This window comes from Phasianus colchicus, chromosome 5, assembly GCF_987193195.1.
Source record: "Phasianus colchicus chromosome 5, bPhaCol1.hap1.1, whole genome shotgun sequence".
In the NCBI taxonomy this organism is placed as follows: domain Eukaryota; kingdom Metazoa; phylum Chordata; class Aves; order Galliformes; family Phasianidae; genus Phasianus; species Phasianus colchicus.
Window position 1 is genome coordinate 48,032,913 of NC_143440.1, and position 21,451 is coordinate 48,054,363.

At 37.3% G+C, this 21,451-nt stretch overlaps 1 long non-coding RNA gene across 1 annotated transcript in view; it reads left to right on the forward strand.

The window, feature by feature from the left end:
- The window catches only part of LOC116228778 (uncharacterized), a 153,660-nt gene that overhangs the window by 68,962 nt on the left and 63,247 nt on the right, over positions 1-21,451 (forward strand). The gene's annotated exons all lie outside the window — the stretch shown is intronic.

Genomic DNA, 21,451 nt, shown 5'->3' on the forward strand with positions numbered 1-21,451 from the left:
AGTGAATATCATAAATCAGTATCTTTAGTACACATTATATTTTATCACACCCTGACATGCGCATGGCAGTCACAGGTGTGTGCCAGCACTGCCTGGTAACACTTAGCAACATCAGCTCTGTAATCCAGCACTGGTTTATTTTTCGTTATATTCCAACTTGGTTGTTGTGTGCATTTGTTTTCTTGTTCAAATTCGTGGCAAACAATTTGCTTCAGCCCGTGTCCAGGCTTTCAGTGGAGCAGCATTCTACTGAGCTGCAGGGACTGATGGCTCGTCCCGGTGGTTCAGTAGGTGGCACTCTTCCCTCAGATCTGTCCAAGTGATGTCCCAGGTGTTTCTCAGTGTGAAGCATTGGTCCTGCAAGAAGCCAGACTGCAGACTCGCAACTTGCACGAACTGCTGGGGTGTCAGGGACTGATATCTGGCAGTGCCCAGATTGGAGCACATCCTCCACTGGGTGCAGTCTGCGTGGTTTGGGGAGCACACTTGGTGTGTGTGCCACAGCATCCTGCTGCACATCTGCGTCGTGCTAGGGATGGAAGCAAGGCATGTGGTGTAACTGGCTTTTTCTGGACAACATTTACCCTCAGGCTGCAGTTCCATCCAAAGACAGAACACTGGTAGTGCTATGGAAACAAGCTTGGGAGGTCAGTAAGACACAGCTCTGATGTCCAACATGTTTTTTAGGGCAACACTTTCAAAAATGCATCTTACTGCTTTTGTTTGGTAAATTTTCAGTCAGTTTGTTTGCTAGGCCTTCAGAAGGTAAACATTTTCAGATTCACTTAAAGCATTTTGGTAGTTCTCAGACCTTCAGCAGCCGGGCTCCAAATGTCTCAAGTTGGGTGCCTTCCTTTGTAAGGTTTTAGTTTTTGCCTTAATGTCTTGGCTGTAAAATAGAATGGCCAGAGTTTTTAAGCCTCAATGTGTAAAAGGTTGTGATGTGCTCAGCAAAAAAAAAATGGAATTGAGCATTGTGTTTATGCTCATTTTTACGATGAAGAAGCTCTTTATGAAGACTACCTCTTAGACACTTGTTGTGAGTGTATGTGTGCATACTACATATAGACATATACGCACTGTATTATGGCTGCTGAAAAATGTTGTAAGTAGATTGGAATGGAGAAGCATAGTCATCACAGTCTGTAAGTGAAATGGTGACAAATGACTCCAATAGGCTTCAATTTTGGCCTATGAAATTTTCATTTAATAGTTATGTACATCACCATTTGTTCTTAAAATTCCTAAATACTTGAATAATTTTTCTTAAATCATTGGCTATTTACATGCTTTAAGATCAGTTATTAAAACAATTAAGAAGTAAATGGTACACAGGTTAAAATCTAAGCACAGGCTTTCCAGAGAGGAAGTGTTGCATGTTTAAGGTTCCTTACTCTCCCTAGTAACTCATCCCATATGTAGTTTAATATTTGAGATATAAATTATTCATGAATAGTTCTTAGCAATCAGTGAATTAGCCACTTGCAATTAAAAAAAATTGACCTCCTCTTCTCACATTTAATCTGACTAAAGTCAGCGTCATTGCTGTGTGATTGGGGTCTCATCTATTTTTATCTGCTACAGGAGTTGTTTTGATTCAAAGTTGACAAAACCACCACAGAGAAAAGAAAAGAAAAGAAAAGAAAAGAAAAGAAAAGAAAAGAAAAGAAAAGAAAAGAAAAGAAAAGAAAAGAAAAGAAAAGAAAAGAAAAGAAAAGAAAAGAAAAGAAAAGAAAAGAAAAGAAAAGAAAAGAAAAGAAAAGAAAAGAAAAGAAAAGAAAAGAAAAGAAAAAGCATATGTATTGGTGCTAGCAGTAGGTGCTGGCCTACTGCATGGATTTCATTATTTCCACATACTGCAACTCGGGTTAAAAAGAAAAGAAAAAAAAAAAAAGACCTTTAATTAATGGCAATCTATTTAGAGAACTCCATGTAAGAAGAGAAGAAAGGCCATCTAGAATGTGCGTGATCCTATTGAAAAGCTATGAGGAACATCTAGAAAAGCCAGAGCATACTGACCAAACAGTCTGATGTCTCTGTGGAAAAGCAATGTCATTTTACATTAGCTAGCTCTTCTGTCCCTTTACCAAATAAAGAAAATACATCATTTGGAACACTTATTAATATAGAAAAAGATTATGTTAGAAAAGGGTTAGCCATCTAAATAGGCAAGTTCAATAAGACATTATTAGTCTTTGGAATAGACGTGTATGAATTTATGAAGCTTAGTAGGAGGCTAATTTAGCCTTATGCATACCTTTTATCACTTGGTTATTGCAGTATGTATGTGTGTATGTATGTATGTATGTGTGTGTGTGTGTGTGTGTGTGTGTGTATACATATATATATTTAAGGCAGCTCTAGCACCCTCATCTTTATCTATGTTAGTTTGATTTCTTCTTATCTTATAGATACTAGATATAGATTTATAGAATAAATACTTATTTATTCATACACATGACATTGCGTAAAAGACATGCTAGTATGAAAAGACACCCCCAGCAGTAGTGGATGGAGTTGAAGAATGTACACCGAGGGGAACATCAAAAAGGTGCTCTTTAGAGAGCTTAGAAGAATACATGAAATTAGAGTAACACAAAGTGTTGAGGACAAGATTTAATAACAAAAAGATGGCAGGTTATAAGAAAAGCTGTTGAGATGTTCTCAGAGAGAACGTAAGATGTAAGAAGATTCTGTCCCTGAAGTTTGACAAGAAGAATAGAAAACCCTTAAGAGAGGTTTCAGTGCAGTAAAGACTGAAAATCTGATTGAATAGGTTCAAGGAGTAGGCTACAAGAAATTAATTCAGCAGGAAATTGTAAATTATGTAGATAGATAGAAATTCAATAAGCTGGACTAAAGAGGAGGACTGGATCATAATAGCAGAGGTATCTAGGACAAAGCATGGACATACTAAAGGTAAAAGAGACTTCTGGCCATATATCTCATCATAATTACCATAAATCAGTGCAGGGGATTCTAGAAAAAGCTGATTATGCCGTAGTAAAAAGTTCTCATCTTGGGCCTTATTCATATGCTCTGGTCTGTCTCTTAAAATTTCTCTTCTGAAAATACTATAACAAAGTTTATCTTCATGACCTCTTAACTTCATTAAATAAGACAATAAGTTTGATGATCTTTTTCCTGGATAATAAAATTTCATTTTCTATCTGTAATAACAAATTCTTCAAATGAAAATATTTTGTTAAATTTTATTATTTTACACTAGGCTCATTGAAGCAAAACTGTTTCCCTCATTCATCATTTTTAAGTGGTAAGAAACACAAAATTTAATGTATTTAGAAGATAAAGTGAAAATCAAACAAACAACAGCATAGAATATTCATCTCATATGTTAATTCTCAAGCACGCATATTTCAGTTGTTAAAAATAAAACTATTTTATTAATATCCTTGTAACCATCTTTTGCCTACCTTTGCCCTGTTGTGCTGGGAAATGGAGCAGGAATATGTGATGCTAATCACAGAAAGATTTTGAGAACTCCAAGAAGAAAAATACACTTTTGGGAAGCAACACTTTAGCAAGCTCCACCTGGTCAGCTTGCCCCCTTTCAAGTCTGACAAAATGCCCTATTATGTTTCATGTGTCCATCTAGCTTAAAGCTTGAATCAGGGATCTTATGGCTTGTGTTTATAAGATAGCGAGCTATTGTTTAAGACACGAATCCACACTGTGTATTCTGCAGTGTGCTGTATGAGCAAAAAGTCCTGAGCTGGTATATCCCCTAATTATCTTGGGTTCGTGCGAAAGTCAGTCTGAGAAGTGAAACTTGTGAAGACAGCCCCCTCCTCACTTACTTTGCTCAATCTCATAAATGACACTAGCTATCAGCTTTGCTTCCAGAGGTTTTCCAGACCTCTGCTGTTTCTTTTTGGTCTGCCTGTCTTTGTCTGTTATTTTTCTCTAAGTCGACATATTCAAAGCAGCGCCTAAGAATGCAAAGATTATCCACTTCCAGTACCTTCTCTTAATGGACAGACCCGTATAGTATCTGCTGATGAATGACAGCTTATTGTTCTTTCTCATTACAGTAACATGTAAATCTACTGACTGTGGTTGGGGAAACTGAGAGCTTGTTTGCCCTATAAACTTTCTCAAGTGCCTGCTGGAGGCAGAGTGTGTTTCCCAATCACTGTACTTCACTAGCAATCTCTGAGAATGCAAAACAAACAAATAATCCTAATGTGCATAGCACGGTACAGGCAGGAAGGATATGTTTTAATGTAAATTGACTTTAAACTTCTCAGGCTGAAGTGCCTGAAGTGGTTAGAAGTTAGCTGATGGTGTATAATAATACTCAGTCTTTTTTTCTTGTTTCACAGTGTAGAAAGCACTGATTGGCTGGACTGATTATAGCTTTACATGTCAAAAAGGTGCAAGTTGTTCTTAACACTAGAAAATCAGCTCTTGCATGGGCAGGCTTACTGCATGATAAGCTGTATGATGTAGACATGAATTTTGTATGCTTGAGATTGATGTAAACTTTGCTTGTATGACATTTCCATGTAGGTATGGCCATTAGCAGTTAGATTATGTTACAGCTCATATACATTGCTTGCAGTTAAAGTAAAAGTCAGTGTCATGCAATTTTATTCAATTCAGGGAAAAAAAACTAATTGTCCTTCTGCCAAAGTTTAAGTGCTGCATTTTTTCATTAGAATTTAACAAATGTTCATCTTAAAATAGACTGACAGTGGGTCAAACTGTTCCACTTTATCTGTTATGAACTTAAAATTTATCAAAGCTTGTACTCATTCTTTCAAGAGCAATTTGTATTTTCGCTCCTGGATTTAACTATCAAATTCTCCTTTGAAACTACTGTTAAAGCAGATACAATACCATGACATATTTTAAAAAGATGACTTTCACATCCTGCACACAGCATGTTATGTAGATGTTTTGGGGTACTGTTATTGTTTATCAAATTATATCTCCAATGCAGAAGTGGCATAATTTTTTCAGGGAATATTCTTGAAAATCATTGCTACTTCCTTGTCCAAGCTCTGACATCCCTTTTATCCTGGCCAGCAGTGACCACTTGATGAACGCTGTGAATCAAAGTAAGTTTGAAGTATAAACTAATTCTTCCTTCTCCCTTAGATTTTATTCCACTTCATCAGTTACAGACCCTCATCTTGAACTGGGACTCTTCTTGCTGTCACAATATAACTAATAGTAATATTTGAGTAGTTAGGTGTGATCCAGTATGAGAAAGGATATCTTAATCTTGCCCTCTCATAGTAAAGTATATTAAATCCTGGATTTAAAAATAGACTAAGCATTGATGGGATTAAACATATTACATATCTTTAAGGAAGGCACATTCATTCTTCAGTGTTTAGTATAAGTCCCATGTTGAACTAAATCCAAAAATGAGATGTAGATTCTGGCATATCTAAAAATGTTGAGCTGGATCTCTTGGTTCTTGCTTTGATGTGGCAATATTCTTTTAGTGCCTGGACGACATGTTGGGTTGAGGTGAAAATGTAACATTGAGCCTTTTATTTTCATTGTGTTATTTATAACAATTATCCGAGTCAAATTAAAAGTAAATGGCTACTAATCTTTGTGTATGTGTATGTGTGCCCAACAGTTCCTAAATGCCACTAGGAAATTAGAGTAATTTTGATATTAAAATGATTACTACCACTTTTGTAATAAACTGATGCGACTTTAGAAGTCTGTCCCTGATATCTTTCATGATTTAGACATCACACAAGCTATAATTGTGCTATTAAAGGAAAGAGAGCTAATCTTTTTGCATTTGAAGTAAGCCCTCATCATCAGACCCGACAAAGCCAGACAGATCAAAAAAGAGTAAAAAAGAGCATTTAAGGAAATTAGTACAAGTGTCAGTTAAAAGGTAAAAATTAATGCACTTATTATTGAAATACAGTTGAAACCTACGTTCTTTTCATTTCTTTGATATTGCTAAAGCATAAAACATTCAATTAACTTTCCATTGTGTTTAGGGGGTAGTAGGAAAAGACAAGCATTGTCAGCAAAGTGTTAGGTGTGTAGGTGGCATGTGCAAGGCAAAAATGATTAGGTATGAGCAGAAGGTACAGCAAAGGCTTTTACTTCGCAGTTGACAAAGCCAGTCAACTCCTTTAGTGTGTTCCAGGACAGCGTTTTTGTATGCATACTGCTTTTCCTAAAAATTTAGTATTGAGTCTCTGAGAAGGTAGCATGCATTCCTTTCATCCTCACCAGGGAGTATTCCTTTTCCTGATTATTATTATCTACATCGTTGAAACCTGCATGGTTATGCACTTCTTTCCTAATAAAAAGTGAATACAGATAAATTGATAATATTTTGGACCATTGAATAATAGTACTTTGCAACATAAGTGAAATAGATACATTTAAATCGTACTTACCATCAGCCATAAATATGAATTCCCACGGCTGTATTCTTTTATTCTTTGAAAGCTGTTACAAAGAGTGCTGATTTGTAAAAACTGATCTACGATAATTCAAAACATATTCTTGAATTGCAACTGTTCTATGTTGGCAACACCAAAGCTGCAAATAATTTGGAGTAATGCAGTAGTTTTTCCCATCCTTTGTGCTGTTTAAAGGGAAAGCAGCTTTTTTTTTTTTCTTCCTAATATGAGAGCATTGTAATGATACAAAATGTATAGAGGGAAAGTATTAAAAACCCATAAAAAGCTGAACCTCTCTGTACCAATTCAGTTGGGTTGTTAGCAAAACCTTTCTAATATACTGATGAAGACTTTTCACTAGAATTCTACCATCCCTACATTTTATTTAAATTTCAGTAATATTGAGACAGTACTGTAATGTTCAACATGCTTTAATTAAAAGAAGTATTTGCTAATTGGCATAAAATATCTATGTGATTATTTTTCCATATATTTACGATTTTGCAATAAGAGAACAGCTGCTAAATATTTTCTTACATGCTGATTCCACTTAATCAACGTTCTTCTTAATGGAAGTGACAAAAGTTAGAAATTGTGTTTTACAAATGTGTTCCATGAAAACATCAGCATGATGGCAAAGCAGTGCCCTTTGGGGTACAAATGATCAGATCTAAAACAAAACACTTCTATATAGATAGGAGATAAATCTTAGTTTTACAATTCTATGCTATATTGAGCACCTTCCGAGCCAAATGTGTACTAGCACTTAAAGAAAATATTACCAGTTTTAACACCCAAACTCACTGGATGTTTTGATTATTATACCTATTAATATGCACATGATAGAAGTTAATGCCATACTGACAGATTTAATGCTTTGTAAATGTGCTGAATTAAAGTAGAAAGGTAAAAGCAGCCATTACCCTAAGACCTAAAAGAGAGACACTAATCAGCTGGCTTTTTTCCTCATATCCTTTTTACAGATGGAATACAAGTTTTATATAAAATGCAAAGCTACAGAAAGATTAGTCAAAGGAAAAAGAACCTTGACCCTTATATATTAATTCCATTCTATTGATTACAGGAGATGGGGTTGGAGAGATTTTTAAAAATGTAATCCTAAAAAGAAAATATAGGTAAAGATCAGCCTTTGCTTTTTTATTTACAGGACTGCATTGTTGCAGAATAATAGACAAGTGAGGGAGAACCTAGCACACATGGACACCAGAGCTGATACCAGACATCATAGACTCAGCAGCCAGAAACCTTCTTCTCTCCTGGCAGGAGTGCTCATGCTGTCAGTGGAAGCTGTGATACCCAGCAAGGGCAGGCTTTACATGTGTTGGTAGATTGGGAGAAGGGACACACTGCTAAAGTATCCTTTTTCTTTAGCCATGCTGAGCGGTATAGCAAGGGGAGAGCTTCCAGTCACTGATGAGTGTGGAGAAAAGGTAACAAGTCTGTAACCTTACACTTTGAACTGAACTTTGGGAGTTAAGTGGAAAACTGAAAGTTTCAGGGACAAAGAGAAAGAAAGACTATTTTATGGCATTAGCCAAGAGAAGATCTACTAAACGCCTTCAGAATTCAGTGGCAAGTGAGTCTATGTAGTCCAGCTTCTCTGAGAAGCACTGCATTTACATGAATCCCAAAGTGCCTGGTTTACTTGAGAAAAAGTCTCTGTTATTCTCATTGTCAAAGGCCTAAAGCATTTCTGTAGATTACTGAGAGGAAGAACTACTTACGCCCTTGGAATATGCAAAAGCCACAAAGAATTTGCTATAGATACGTTGACAAATGGAAACAAAATAAATACAGAAAAGCATGTAATTCAAGGCAGTAATATATATTTTAACCCAAACCACTGCTGTACTTTCTGTGTGTTTACTTCACTGTTCCACACTGCATAGCCCAGGCTGCTGACAAGTTTTTCCCTATTCATTTGCCAAGGGTGCACAAAATGTGCTGGATTGTTTTATTGCATACATTTCTTAGAGAATTCTGCAGAGAGATGCTCTCAAAGGCATTTGAACTACAAGACCGGTTCCAAAAGTAATGCCTCCTATATTATGATGTTGGCCCAGGACATCAGAGGTAGACGGTAGATGGTAGACTAATGGTAGTGACTGTGTTGAAAACTAAAGTTTTGTAGTTGAGAATTTGCTCCATCATATAGTGTTGTTTTACTCTTTGTATCTGCTTTAGTTTCCACGGAAATAGAAGGCATTACTTTTGGAGCAACCTTCATTTGCAAAAGGACTTCAGGTGAACAGAAATTCAGATTTCTGAAATGGGCAGGACCCAGTCTAAGGGCCTGCTATTCTCCTTGGCTGTTTTGTTTTTATTAGTGGTGTCTCTTCACTGGTATGCTCTGCTCACTATACAAGCAAACCTGTTCACTGACATCTGTGTTATATGAATACTCAATGCCTCAAAGAGATAAAAATTATGTATATAAAGCGTATTTCAATTTTTTTTCAGTCTGTACTGACATTTAGAATAATCACAAATTTTGATATTGATGTGCCCACAGTGGAGCTAGGCAAAAAAGAAACTAGGACAGCCTGGTATTTTGACTGGGAGTCAAAACCTAGTCCTGCCTAAAAAGAATAAAAATAGGGTAAATTAGTCTTCCTAGGGTTCAGTGGTTGTATTGCTGCCAGCATCCAAACTGTCTTAGATATCTCCAGATAGCCATATAGAAAAATATTCTAAATTATGATGCTGGGTCATGTGTTCTTATTGTGATGTCCATTCACAATTGTTCTCAGTTTATTTTTTCTGTCTAATTCTGGGTAATATTTTATCAAGTAAGTATTTGATTAAGAATGGTCTTATTTTAAAGGCCGCACTTACTTCCAAGTCATTTTCTTCTAGAGTTTTTGTTACACTATCATCAGCAAATTCTGCAGTGTTCCACTTCACAGTTCAGCTTTAGTGCTGATAACATGCTGAAAAATCTTGATATAGAAACAAAAGTGAAATGAAACTATTTAGAAATCATTGTTTTTACCAGTATTGACTTCTGCTTGTTTTTTTTTTTTTTTCATCCAAAAAACTCTATGAAGTTTTCAAAGGTTGTTGATTTCCTTTATATAACAATTCGGAAATGTGATTTTTCCCACATCTATTACATAGAACATTCAGGACAGTTGCCTTTATCAATAATATAGTCCTTTTGCAACAGTAAGTGACAAAAAGTGTTTCTCAAGGGAAGAAAATGTTTACTTACATGTTTATAAACTTTCACAATGCTTTTTCTGAAACTCCTCTGCAACTCTTGCAGAATGAAGGGAGGTTTTGGAAAGCACACTACATCATAATTAATAACTCTACCTCTCCTTTAAGTAATTACAATGAGAAAAGCATAGATATCATAAAGTGAATTTAGGCGTTTTAGAACAATTTTGGCCTTTGTTGACTTTTGGCTGTCATCACCTTATTCGTACACAGTCTGTTCTCTGCAGCACACTGAAAGTTTCCTTCACTGCAGATGCAGAGCACCTCAGTGTGAATCAGGTACCACTATGGGTGAGGGGCTGCTCAGCAGGAGAGCATGCCTAAGGGCTGGGAGACCAGAGCCCTGCTGTCCCTGGGCCTCAGAGACTTCCTCCACTGTTTGCTCTGCCTCAGCTCTCACCCAGCGAAGTGAGACGGTTTTAGGGGGTTGTCATGAAGATGAGGCTCCCTGCTGCCAGGTGTGGAGCACCCAGTCACCCTCTCCCTGTAACCTCCCTTGAGACCTTGCCATGGCTATAGCCACCCCCTCACAGCCACAGGGCACCTGGTGTGGGCAGCAGTGCCAGGGCTGGGATGCGGTGGCAGTGGGCTCTGTTCCCCTATCAGCGCTGCCACTGACCTGCAGCTTCCTGCTGCCTGTGAGTCCAGGGCTGGCTTCTGCACAAGGGGGAATTTGGGTGCATGACTCTGCTCTGTCTCTACTGTCTTATGGTGTGAGGGAGTAGCACAGTCCCTTGACCTACAGTATTCTGGAAATGCTTGGAAACTCCACAGGGCTTGATGGGAAGGCTAAGAGAAAAGATTTCTTCACTCTACCACAGGGAGAAAAAGTTACCTTTTTTTCTTGGTACTTGCAAAGGGAGAAGGTGCCTCGGCGAGAGGATCCCCCTTGTCAGGGCGATGGCAGCCTGGTGGGAGCAAACTAGCAGGTACTGGCTGCTGCCTTTGGGTTTATGGCCAGAGTGCTCCTGTTGGCATACTGTGGGGTGCGTGCCTGTCAGGTCTCTATATTTTCTTTTTTTTTCATCAACTCCCTTTTCCCAGAGATGGATATGAAGCCTGATGCTCCGCTGTGTATTGATAGCTTTGTGGCATGGCTGCCTTCCGTTGCTTCATTGGTAGCTTTTTATTTTTTATGACTTGAGGCTGAGAAAGTCCTCTATGTTCAGGGTATGTACAAGCTTCCAGATCTTCACTTCAGCAAAGTCAGACTACAGGCACTTGGGCTTCTGTGAGTAAAGCTTGGAATATACAATCTGTATTTAAAAAAGCTGTATTCTGTTAGTAGCAAAAGTGTTGTATTAATCTATACCCATTAATAACAAGAGAAAGATGTTTCTTCTTATTTTGCTGCCACCATCACACTAAAAACGGTGAGTGGGGTGCATTAAATCTGGACCATTTTTCCTACTTAAATGTGCTGATAGAGTTGGCACTCCTACAAGAATGGAAAAAAATGGTGAGATTGTCAGATTTTACTTTAAAATGATAATAATAATAAAAAAGACTTCTAGGAAAGGTATGCAAACTCAGTATAAAGTTTGTAACAAGATATCTATCTATCTATCTATCTATCTATCTATTTATTTATTTATTTTAAGTGAGAGAAATAAATGTAGGCAGAGAAAGGTTGCAGAAACTGAGGGGGAGTTCATATTTGGAAACTCGTAGGAAAGACAAAACAAGTTATGTGGAGGGTAAGTTGTGCAAAAAGGTGAAGTGTATCTGCATTCTAAGCCCTTTCCAAGGGCGTTCAGTGCTGTGCACCAGAAGAAATGCAAACAGCAAAGGAGGAGGAACATACCACACTGTGATTTTATTAGATTGTTTTCTGCTAAAAAATGTACAATATTCCCAGTCTTGTCATAAAGCAGCCTTGGGCCTCTCCTGCAACATACTTGCAAGGATTAAAAGTTCAAGTTCTAGGTACCAGGGATTTATAGTTTTGCAACTGGATCCGTATAAAGCAGACCATTGCATGCATCGTATTTCCTGAAATCAGTGCTCTGCTTATGTACTGAAATTATGTTTTCTGGGGTCTTGTTACAATTTCAAGATTACAGGATATTTTCAATATTTAAGATCACCTAGGGGCTGCTCTGTGTTTTCTGTTCACCCATCCTTCCCAGCTTTACAGACACCCTAATTTATGTCCTGATCCATGCTCTGGGAATTAGTGTCATGGCACTGAATAAGACTGTAAAGAAGTAAAATCTTCTTTTTTTTTTTTAACCTCTGTATGTTGAAGGTACTTATCTTGTTGCATGAATATGGATGATAGTTTCTTATGAATATGGAAAAGACTGGGGAGGGATGGGTCAGTGTTTAACATTAACTACTCTTAACCTTTCCACCAGGTTGACCTTACCACAACATGATGCATAGGAGGGGTCAGGCTTAGCTGATTTTCTGTAGAATGCCATTAGTCATTTTTTGCCACATATGTTTGCCCTAAAGCCTTGTTTGCCACCTATATAATTATTAGAAGACTCTTATAATTGTATTTGAAATTCTAAGTTGACACTTATGTCACAGTACCATGGCACAGTATTATGTTTAATTTCTCTTTTGTTCGTCTCATTTAATGTACTGAAGAATTATACTTGAAAGAAGATCCCACACACTTCTTTTCCTTCCCATTACTAGCTACATGTTCCTCCCCTACCTGCTAGAACCATCAATTTAATTAAAAAAAAAAAAAGAAAAGAAGAAAAAAGCATGTATAGTTTTGCATGCTTAATGTATAAAGTAGGTAAACACCTCATTTTGTATGTTGTTTTCTGAAGCTGAAGTAATAAGATATTTATATTTCACTGATAGGTAGAACTAATAACCTAATAATATTATAGGGTCATGATGCTAAATTAATAGTGACTTTGACATATAGTATAATCTAAGGTGGCCCAAATTATATTCACTTGATCCATGTACATGGCATGCTCTTTTTCAATTAACTTCCTCCATCGTGGCAGGCTTGTTTGAGTGCCACTTTCACAGTACTCCCTTTTTCCCCAGATCACGTGGGTGAGGCCCCTTAGTACTAGGATCCGTGAGGTGTTACTTGGTGAGTGGCAGCTTGGCCACGTGTCCATTCTACCTGGGTTGACTTTGACATGGAAACTTGAGGTGCAGCCACAAATGTTCATCTGTGAATGGTTATAATGGGGTTATGCTGTAGAAACAGGGTAGGAAGGTCATTTGGGCTTCTCAGGCAATGTTGTTTCGTTACCATATGGTTGCGCCTGATCTCTCGTGAAATCTCAGAAATTCATAGCAGTGGGTTAGTGCTAGAAAAGGAGGTGATCTGGGCTGCTTTCAGGTTAAGACTGTAGGGCTTAAAACTCAGATTTAATACAGAAAGGAATGTTGCAGTAATTTTATTTATTTATTGTATTTTAAAGTTTCCTAGTAGGTTTTATGTTAATAAAATCAGTACAAATGTAACAAAATAAGCATTATTCCTACAAAGGAAGTGGAAATGAACCCTTTTCTTATTACTCACTTTCTATTTATGCACAGCTGAAAACTTTCATCCACCTGCTGCAGATTACTTTCTAGATGAACTGTTTCAATCTGAAGCAGGTTTACTGTGGCAGCAGTCCTGGTTTACCACTGTTTTTCATCTATCATTCTCTAAATATTTAAATTTTGCAACAGGTTTGTTAACTAGCAGATATTTTACTTTTTTTAGTGATTGAAAACTGATGGGTTGAGAATTTAAACTAGTTTTCAAAAGAATATGAGTAAGTACAGAATGGTATGATTTGTGTGTTGGACTCATATTGTTAAGGTGAGTCAATTTGTGTAGCCAAGAGCAATGCAAAGGAGTGATTAGGAACAGATGTGGCTTTCTCTGTTTTCTAGCATAATAGATGAGGTTTACAGTGGTATTAAAGTAGTAAAATTTTACAAGGGTCAGGTCTGGAGCATAAGCTTACAGATTTAGAGCAGCATTTTGTCTGCTTGCCTCTGATTGACTGTAACTACCACGGGTGTAAGTGGATGCTTTCAGATAATGGTGTCTTTAAAGTTGAGTCCACCTTTATTTGAAAACTTTGCTTTTGCTGGTCAAATGTAAGTCTGGTTATATTTTCATTATTTGGCAATAGTGAGCTACTCAATTCAGTGTTGTTCTATATATGTATGCTACACATTTCCAACATAATTTAAGTAAGATAATTTTGTCATTGTTAATTACTGTGGACATGTATTGTATGATACAGGATGATTTCTGAGCAAATGAATTGCTTTCTAGGAGCTCTGTGCTACTGTGTACTGTGGCTATCCTTTCTCATTTCATTTAAAGATTGTCAGTTGTCTTACACAGTATGCAGGATAGATATATCTTCAGATGCTATCCTGTAGTTTAAACATGCAAACCAGGTGAAGAATAGGTGATGATTTACACAGCTAGCAGGATCTAGTCACCGCTTCCTTAGTGTTGTTGTCCCTAGAAGCAGTCTAGCATAGATTAAGATACACTCACACAAAAGGGTTGTTTTCTCTTTTTTTTTTTTTTTTTTTTTGATTGTTGTAAAGTAAATGTCAGCTACTCCATCTGCCCCTCAACATAACCGTCATTAATTAGCTGATTTCTTTTAGATGTTGTAGCAGAGGTGGAATTTAAAGGATAGATTTCAAAGAATGAGGACAATTGCCTGACAGCTCAGTTCAAGGAGGGCATTGCATGTGTGAGGGGCAGGGTGGAGCTGTGGGAGAGAAGCTGACAAACAGCAGAGAAGATTTGTTATTGTTGGTGGATTAGAAGAAAGAGCGTGTGTATGTGTGTGAGTAGGAGAAAAGCAATTAGAGATAAGAACAGATAAATAAAGAAGGGTGGAGTTTTGAAGAGCCTTGAAGCTGAGGACAAGAAGCATGAATTTGCTGCTATGAAACCAGAATGGATTGAAAGGGGGATGAATGATGTGGTCAGAGCAGACAAGGAATATAACCCTCAATTGGGGGGGGGGCGGAATTTAATGATGCACTATCTCTTGATAAACTCAGAAAGCACAAATTGGCAGAACAACCTCTGCTTCCAAAACCTTTTAGAGGCTGAACAATTTTTGAAGAAGAAAAAAGAAAAGAGATGGCATCCAAAATAGCACATTTAAAAAAAAAAAAAAAAATCCAAGCAAGGGCATTTGCAGCGCTAAAGCAGAATGTTAATTGAAATCCTACTGTGCCAACAGGAACATTGGAAAGAGACCAGTCAGGATTAGACTAATTAAGATGTCTTTAAAAGAAAATGGGAAAAATCTACTGAAAAACTGAACAGGTTGGATTGTCTTAAAGAGGAATTTACCAAATATACAGAGAGTTCTTAGAGATTTTTGAAAGCCATGTGTCCTACAAAAAGTGAATTGAAACAAACTGGAAGGTTAAACAGTTAAATAAAAGCATCATTAGGGGCTGATGTCTCACAGTGTACTGAACAGTAACTTTCCATCCTTGGCATTTTATTTTGAGAGATGCTAATGACCTCTTTAAGGATCTTGGTGGCTTCCATGTAACCTAGTACTCTAGTACTTTTCCCTGACAAAAAGAACTTATGCCATCATTCTTCTTCCTTGTTTTCACTTGCTCCTGTTTGGCTTTGAATGCCTGGTTGTAGAAAGGGCAAAGGTTCATTCTGTCTGTGCCAGTGAAGGGAATTTCTTGTTTTCTTGGGGTTAAGGTAATGCCTAAGGTGACCTTGTAACAGCTATGACAAAGAGGAGATATCCTTCTTCCTTAGCTTTTACTACACCGTACTCTCAAGCAGCACAAAAGTGCTTACGTGGCACTAAAACAGGAGTAATAAAGTTGGCAGTAGCACTTCAGGTTGCCTTTGCTAGGACTAGTGCAACGTGGGATACACAGGCATGAGTCTGTGATCACTGGTAGAAGCAGTTAGCCAGGCAGCTTCTGCATCTGGAGCTGATGACCCACATCCAAGGCTTCATACAGCCTTTGGTAAGATAATCATTGCTCCTGATGTTACAGAGAGATAATGGCGTTTGACAGAAGAAACCATGAATATTTTAATCCTTTAAAAGGAGTAAGGAGTATGTCTAGTGTTGAGTCAAGCTGTCTGAATTATTCAGTGTGAATAAGTGAGCCAATTTATTGGACCTTTCCTGTGTTCACAGTTCACTCACAACCTCATTCTTCTTTCCACAAGCAGGGTGGCTGTTCTCAAGTGTTCTACGTTCTACAAATAGTTTATACACTCATCAGCCTATGAAACTTGTGTTCTCTTTCCTTCAACAATTAGTAGCTGTTTGCCTTGTGTAATTTTCCAAGTTATTCCTTTTCTGAGATTTGATGACAGGACTTTGATAGCAGGGAAAAATTAAGTAGGGAATGATGAATTAATAGATTTCTGTGCAAAAACATTTTTTGTACAAAATTTCAGATATGTCTATTTGTGCAAAGAGCAACCATTACCTATATAGTCAACAGGAAGAATGAACTCTTAGTTGACAAGTTCACAAGGTGGATTTTACTGGGGCTTGAGCTGTGTAAATGCCTGACAGGAGCCATCTCATGAGTCAGGGTCACCTTTTGGCTGGATCCACTTACATCTGACATTTAACATGCGTTTACTGTCTCCGATAGTAGCTTTAAAATCTGGCTTCTTATTTCATTGGATATGAACACTCGCAAATTTGAAGAAGGATGAATATAAGGGTTACTAATATAGTTAAATAAAAGTGAGCTCTAAGGAAATGTGTCAGAGTCTTATAGAATCATGGAATGGCCTGGGTTTAAAGGGACAACACTGATCGTCTAGTTTTGACCCTGCTGCTATGTGCAGGGTCACCAACCAGCAGACCAGGCTGCCCAGAGCCACATCCAGCCTGGCCTTGAATGCCTCCAGGGATGGGGCATCCACAACCTCCCTGGGCAACCTGTTCCAGTGTGTCACTACCCTCTGTGTGAAAAACTTCCTCCTAGTATCTAATCTAAACCTCCCCTGTCTCAGTTTAAAACCATTCGCCCTTGTCCTATCACTATCCTCCCTCATAAACAGCCATTTCCCCTCCTGTTTATATGCTCCCTTCAAGTACTGGAAGGCCACAATGAGGTCTCCCCAGAGCCTTCTCTTCTCCAAGCTAAACAATCCCAGTTTTCTCAACCTTTCTTCATAGGAGAAGTGCTCCAGCCCTCTGATCATCTTAGTGGCTCTTCTCTGGACCCACTTCAAGAGCTCCATGTCCTTCCTGTACTGAGAGCCCCAGGCCTGGACGCAGTAGTCCAGATTTTAATTTGCTTGAGTTCTGTGCTGGTGTATTTATTTATTTACCAAAGCCACAGCCTTTTTACACACAGTACTCTGTAATGACATTCTTGAGAGGTCTGTGGCTTGTTTCACATTTCTATGTTTATAGAAAACTAACAAGTAAGCCTATCAGTGTAAAGTCTACATATTGATTTAGTACATTTTTAAATATCTCACACGAAACTACACGCAATAGAAAATCTTTCTAGAAAATAGCATAGACAGTAAGTTCCATTCTAAGCCATTTATCTAAGCAAAATGGAGTGTACAAGGTACTAAACTAGCCTGACAACCTGTATTTAGTGTAATGATTTATTTGCTCTTTGGCAAGCTCTAACCATTTACTATTAACTATTGCAGAGGAAAGGTAAGGTTATTATTACCTCATGAAGTAAATAGTGATACTTAACAAAACAGAACATCTGCCCCCCTTATTAAAATATTTTGACAGATTTAAACTGTTAACATTTAATCTCATTTGTTAATTATGGGAAGCAGTAGTATATGTTCTGAAGATACAAAAATAAATATTTTTGTGATTAGGAAACTTGTTACACTCCAACTAGAGAGAGAGATATATATATACATATTATTTTTCTTTTCCTTGGGGTTCTTTTCTTAATCTGAAAGTAATGTAGATGTTACTTTGGCATTCTTGGACTACTTGGAACTAAGCCTATAGTTTAGATATCTTAAAAACTGAACTCTTATTTATCTTACTGGCATATTTGGAAGGGAAATACAGAAACAATTTTCTCTATTTAAGTTGATAAACTGAGGGGACAGGCTGCAGGGGGTTTCTTCTCTTGAGAGTAAAGTGTTTTCCTGGTGGATATTTAAATATATCTTTTTAGAAGAGAGCCTGAAAATCTCCTATCTGTATGTTTTAAGGGCTGAAGTCCAAAACTGAATACTGGCCCAGAGAAAGATACTTTTCAGAGAGCTGTTAGTTGCTCCAGTCCACCATGTGCGTGGCCATGTGAGCAGAGGTACATTGCACCAGGCAGGAGGAGGTACACAGGAACAGCCAGGAATTCCTCGCCTGTGTCTTTGTACGCTTGCACCTGATGGAAATGACTCTTAACTGCCGTTGGTGATGAGGATCTCAGAAACTTGAGTTGTAACTTCTGATACTGCACCTCCTTGTTGAGTAACCAACTGCTCTGTGTTTTTTCTGCCATTCTTCCCCTAATCATTTTTCTCATCCATCTAGAAAAGTTTTTGTAGTACGGTCTTTTCTCTTACTGCATTTCCACAGTGTCAAGAATATTGAGCTCTGTCTTAGCTGAAGGCTGTCACTGTGAAGCACAGGCTCATAGGAGCTGGATGTGGCTTTGCGTAAGTTGAACTAGGCTGCATTGCATTATCTTCATCCGTACGTGTGGTAAAATGTCTGAAATGTCTATGCTCATCAACTTTGCAGGAAAAGTGCTGTATAAAACAATGTGTCAAAGGCATTGTAAAGAACAATAGTTACTGAGTTGAATAATCAATTATAGATAATAATACAGTACAGTACAGATAGCACAAAGTATATAATTATAGTATTTGATTTGGTTCTGTTAGAAGTCAGTGGCAATTTTAATGTTCACATCATTGGTAGAAGCAGGAAGCCCGCTGAAGATGTATGTTCAGCATAGAGTTAGCTGTGAGCTCTGGATCAGCCATTCACAAATATTCTGTAAAATTTCAGCTTAAGTTGAATCATGTTGCATTCTATTTCTGAGATGATGATATAGAGCAGTTTAAGGTAATATTAGTTTATCCTTTTTCAATTTAAATGTTGGCAATCTGACCTCTCTGAGGACTGTATTGATATTTAAAATGTCATCTAAACTCTGTCATTACAACCTATTCAATGGATTTCTCCGGTTTCTTTAGACAAATCTTTACAAGCAAATTGCAATTTTCTCTGCGTTTATTCTGTTCTTATAAATTCGTGGAAGCAGATTTTTCTGAGCAGCCCACGCCTCCTTCCTTTTAACCTGAAGCTTGCAATTAATCCTTAATACACAAAAAAAATTTAAAATATGTAGCTTAGTTGTTACTGGTGACGTGGTTTTCATGGCCTTGTGTCTTCTTCATCTGGGTAAGAGGAAGCCTTTTAATCAGCTTTCTGGTGCAAGGATTTTGGAAAGTGATTTTTTTTTTTTTTTTTTAAGTTGTATCTCAGTGAGCACATAGAAACTGAAGATTCACTGCTCCTGAACATTTAAGCTGATAAATCTTGGCTGCAGAACCTCTATTAGAGGTCTGAAGAGTGTTTACATCTGGAGATGTAGGTTTAAGTGAACACTCTTATGATTTTATACATTTTTCTCTCCATGCAATTAATGAGTTTTCAGAATATAATCCAAGTCTTTCCTTGCTGTGAGTTAAGATGATCTCATTCTTGTTTTATTTGGCTATTTTTATATTCCATGTATATTTCCATTGTCTATCTTGATATGTCCAACTACTTTCTGTGACTTTTCTGACAAGATTTTGTGACTAAAAGTACTAGGACCAATAATTGTGGGCAAAACTGAACTCATAAATTGTACATATTCCATCCAATTTGTCTAAATCCCCAGTTTAGTCATGATTTCATCTTTTTTTAAGTGAGATTTCAAGTATTTCCTCCTTTTGTTTCAGCATGAAGCAGTTGTGATGCTCAGGACTTTGAGATATTATATTCTGAAATATAAGAATTGATATATTTTTTTAATTGCTCTTATTTAGTCTATGTATGGGTGTTTATATTTTTTAAGTCTAGGCCTAGTATACTTGTAAAAGTGTTTGTATATAGTGTGAGACTGTTTTCTTGGTTGCTTTCATTTGTGTGATTTCTTCACTTCTGTCTCAGTTTAGGCTGTTTTCTGTATGTGTGGATTTTTGAAACTTTTCTAAACATCAAATACATTGATCCTCTGCATAGAATGTATAGGTGAGCTCTTACAGTTAAGTTTTAAGAGAAGTGCATGACTGTCAGTCATGTGGGAAGTCATGGAAGAATAGAATTTGGCCATTAAGCAACTGCTTCATATTTCTGTACTCTGTTCTGTCTGCACTGGAAGCTTCAGATCTTGACTTGAAGATAATAAAACTTAAAAATATTAATCCTTCTGGCCCTCTTAAGCTGGTACTCAATCATTCTCCCCCCCCCCCCCTTTTTTTTTTTTTTTAATTTTTGCCTCCCACACTTTGATTTCTACAAAAAAAAAAAAAAAAAAAAAAGAGACATTTCATTCGAAGTAATTACCACCCTTCTTTTACAGCCTTACATCTCCATAAGATGAGCTATTGTGCTAAATAATTAGCACATGCCATTCAGAATATTACAAGAATTATATGCAACATCAAGCAGGAACTATACGCTGACACATGACCATATTTTCCATGAAGCTGCGCTTAACAGAAATTAGGTATTAGCAACAGGTACATTTAAAACAAGTTATTAATTGTTAAGGGAGAAAAAGAGGATGCTGTCATATTCAACCATTAACACAGTAAAGCATTTTAAAGTTTGCAATATTTGAACCACGACCTCTTTGAACATATCCTTTGTTCATTTGCATACGCAAACATTAATCCTGTGCTTGAGCACAAAAATGCATTTACATAAAAACTACATTGTGATTTATAATTTATTAAGTAATTGTGGCTGAGACGTTATTGGAAACAAAGAAAACAACTATATTTAAATGCCAAGCTCAAAGGGGATGCAATATATAGCAACTTCTTAATAAAGAAGAGGAAATCTTCTTCTAGCATGTCACTAATTAATACAGATTTTCTTTTTGATATATTTATTTTTGCATGAAATCCTGTGCTCTGAGATGATACTATAATGGGGACCCTGGAGACCTATATTCTCTGCTTACATAGTTGGTAAATGATTATCACAAAATATATTCTTACACTGACCAGACAAAATGCTAGGTCAAGCCTAATACAAATCTTCTGCAGGTTGCATCTCACTTGTGGATCCCAGTTGAAGATGAGCACTAAACCATGCTGATTGCAAGGTTTACTGTCCATTGAGACCAAAGGAGGGGGGGATGTAGAACCAACTTTGTGTTTGGAGCCTCTTCAAGCCCTTTTAATTCTGTGGGCAAAATTTAAATGGATAAAGAATTAATCACGTGTTTTCTTCTATCTTTCTTTTTTTTTTTTTTTTTTTTTAGTCAGGAAGCATAAGAGTAAGAGGGAGGATAATTTGGGACAATCATGCTGCTGCTTAAGGGGAGAGAATAAGAGTGGCTTGGGTTGGAAGGGACCTTTAAAGCCCATCCAGTTCCATCCCCTGCTGTGGGTTGGTTGCACCTACCAGATCAGAGCCCCATCCAAAGTGGCTTTTCTGGACAGCCTGTGCCACTGCTTCACTGCCCTATGAATAAAGAATTTCCTGCTAACATCTACCTAAATCTCTTCTCTTTTAGTTTAAAGCTGTTTCCCCTAGTCCTATCGCTGTCAGTGTAAAAAGTCAGTCTCCCGCTTGTTTATAAGCTCCTTTGAAGTACTGGAATGCTGCAATGAGGTCTGCCAGGAGCCTTTTCTC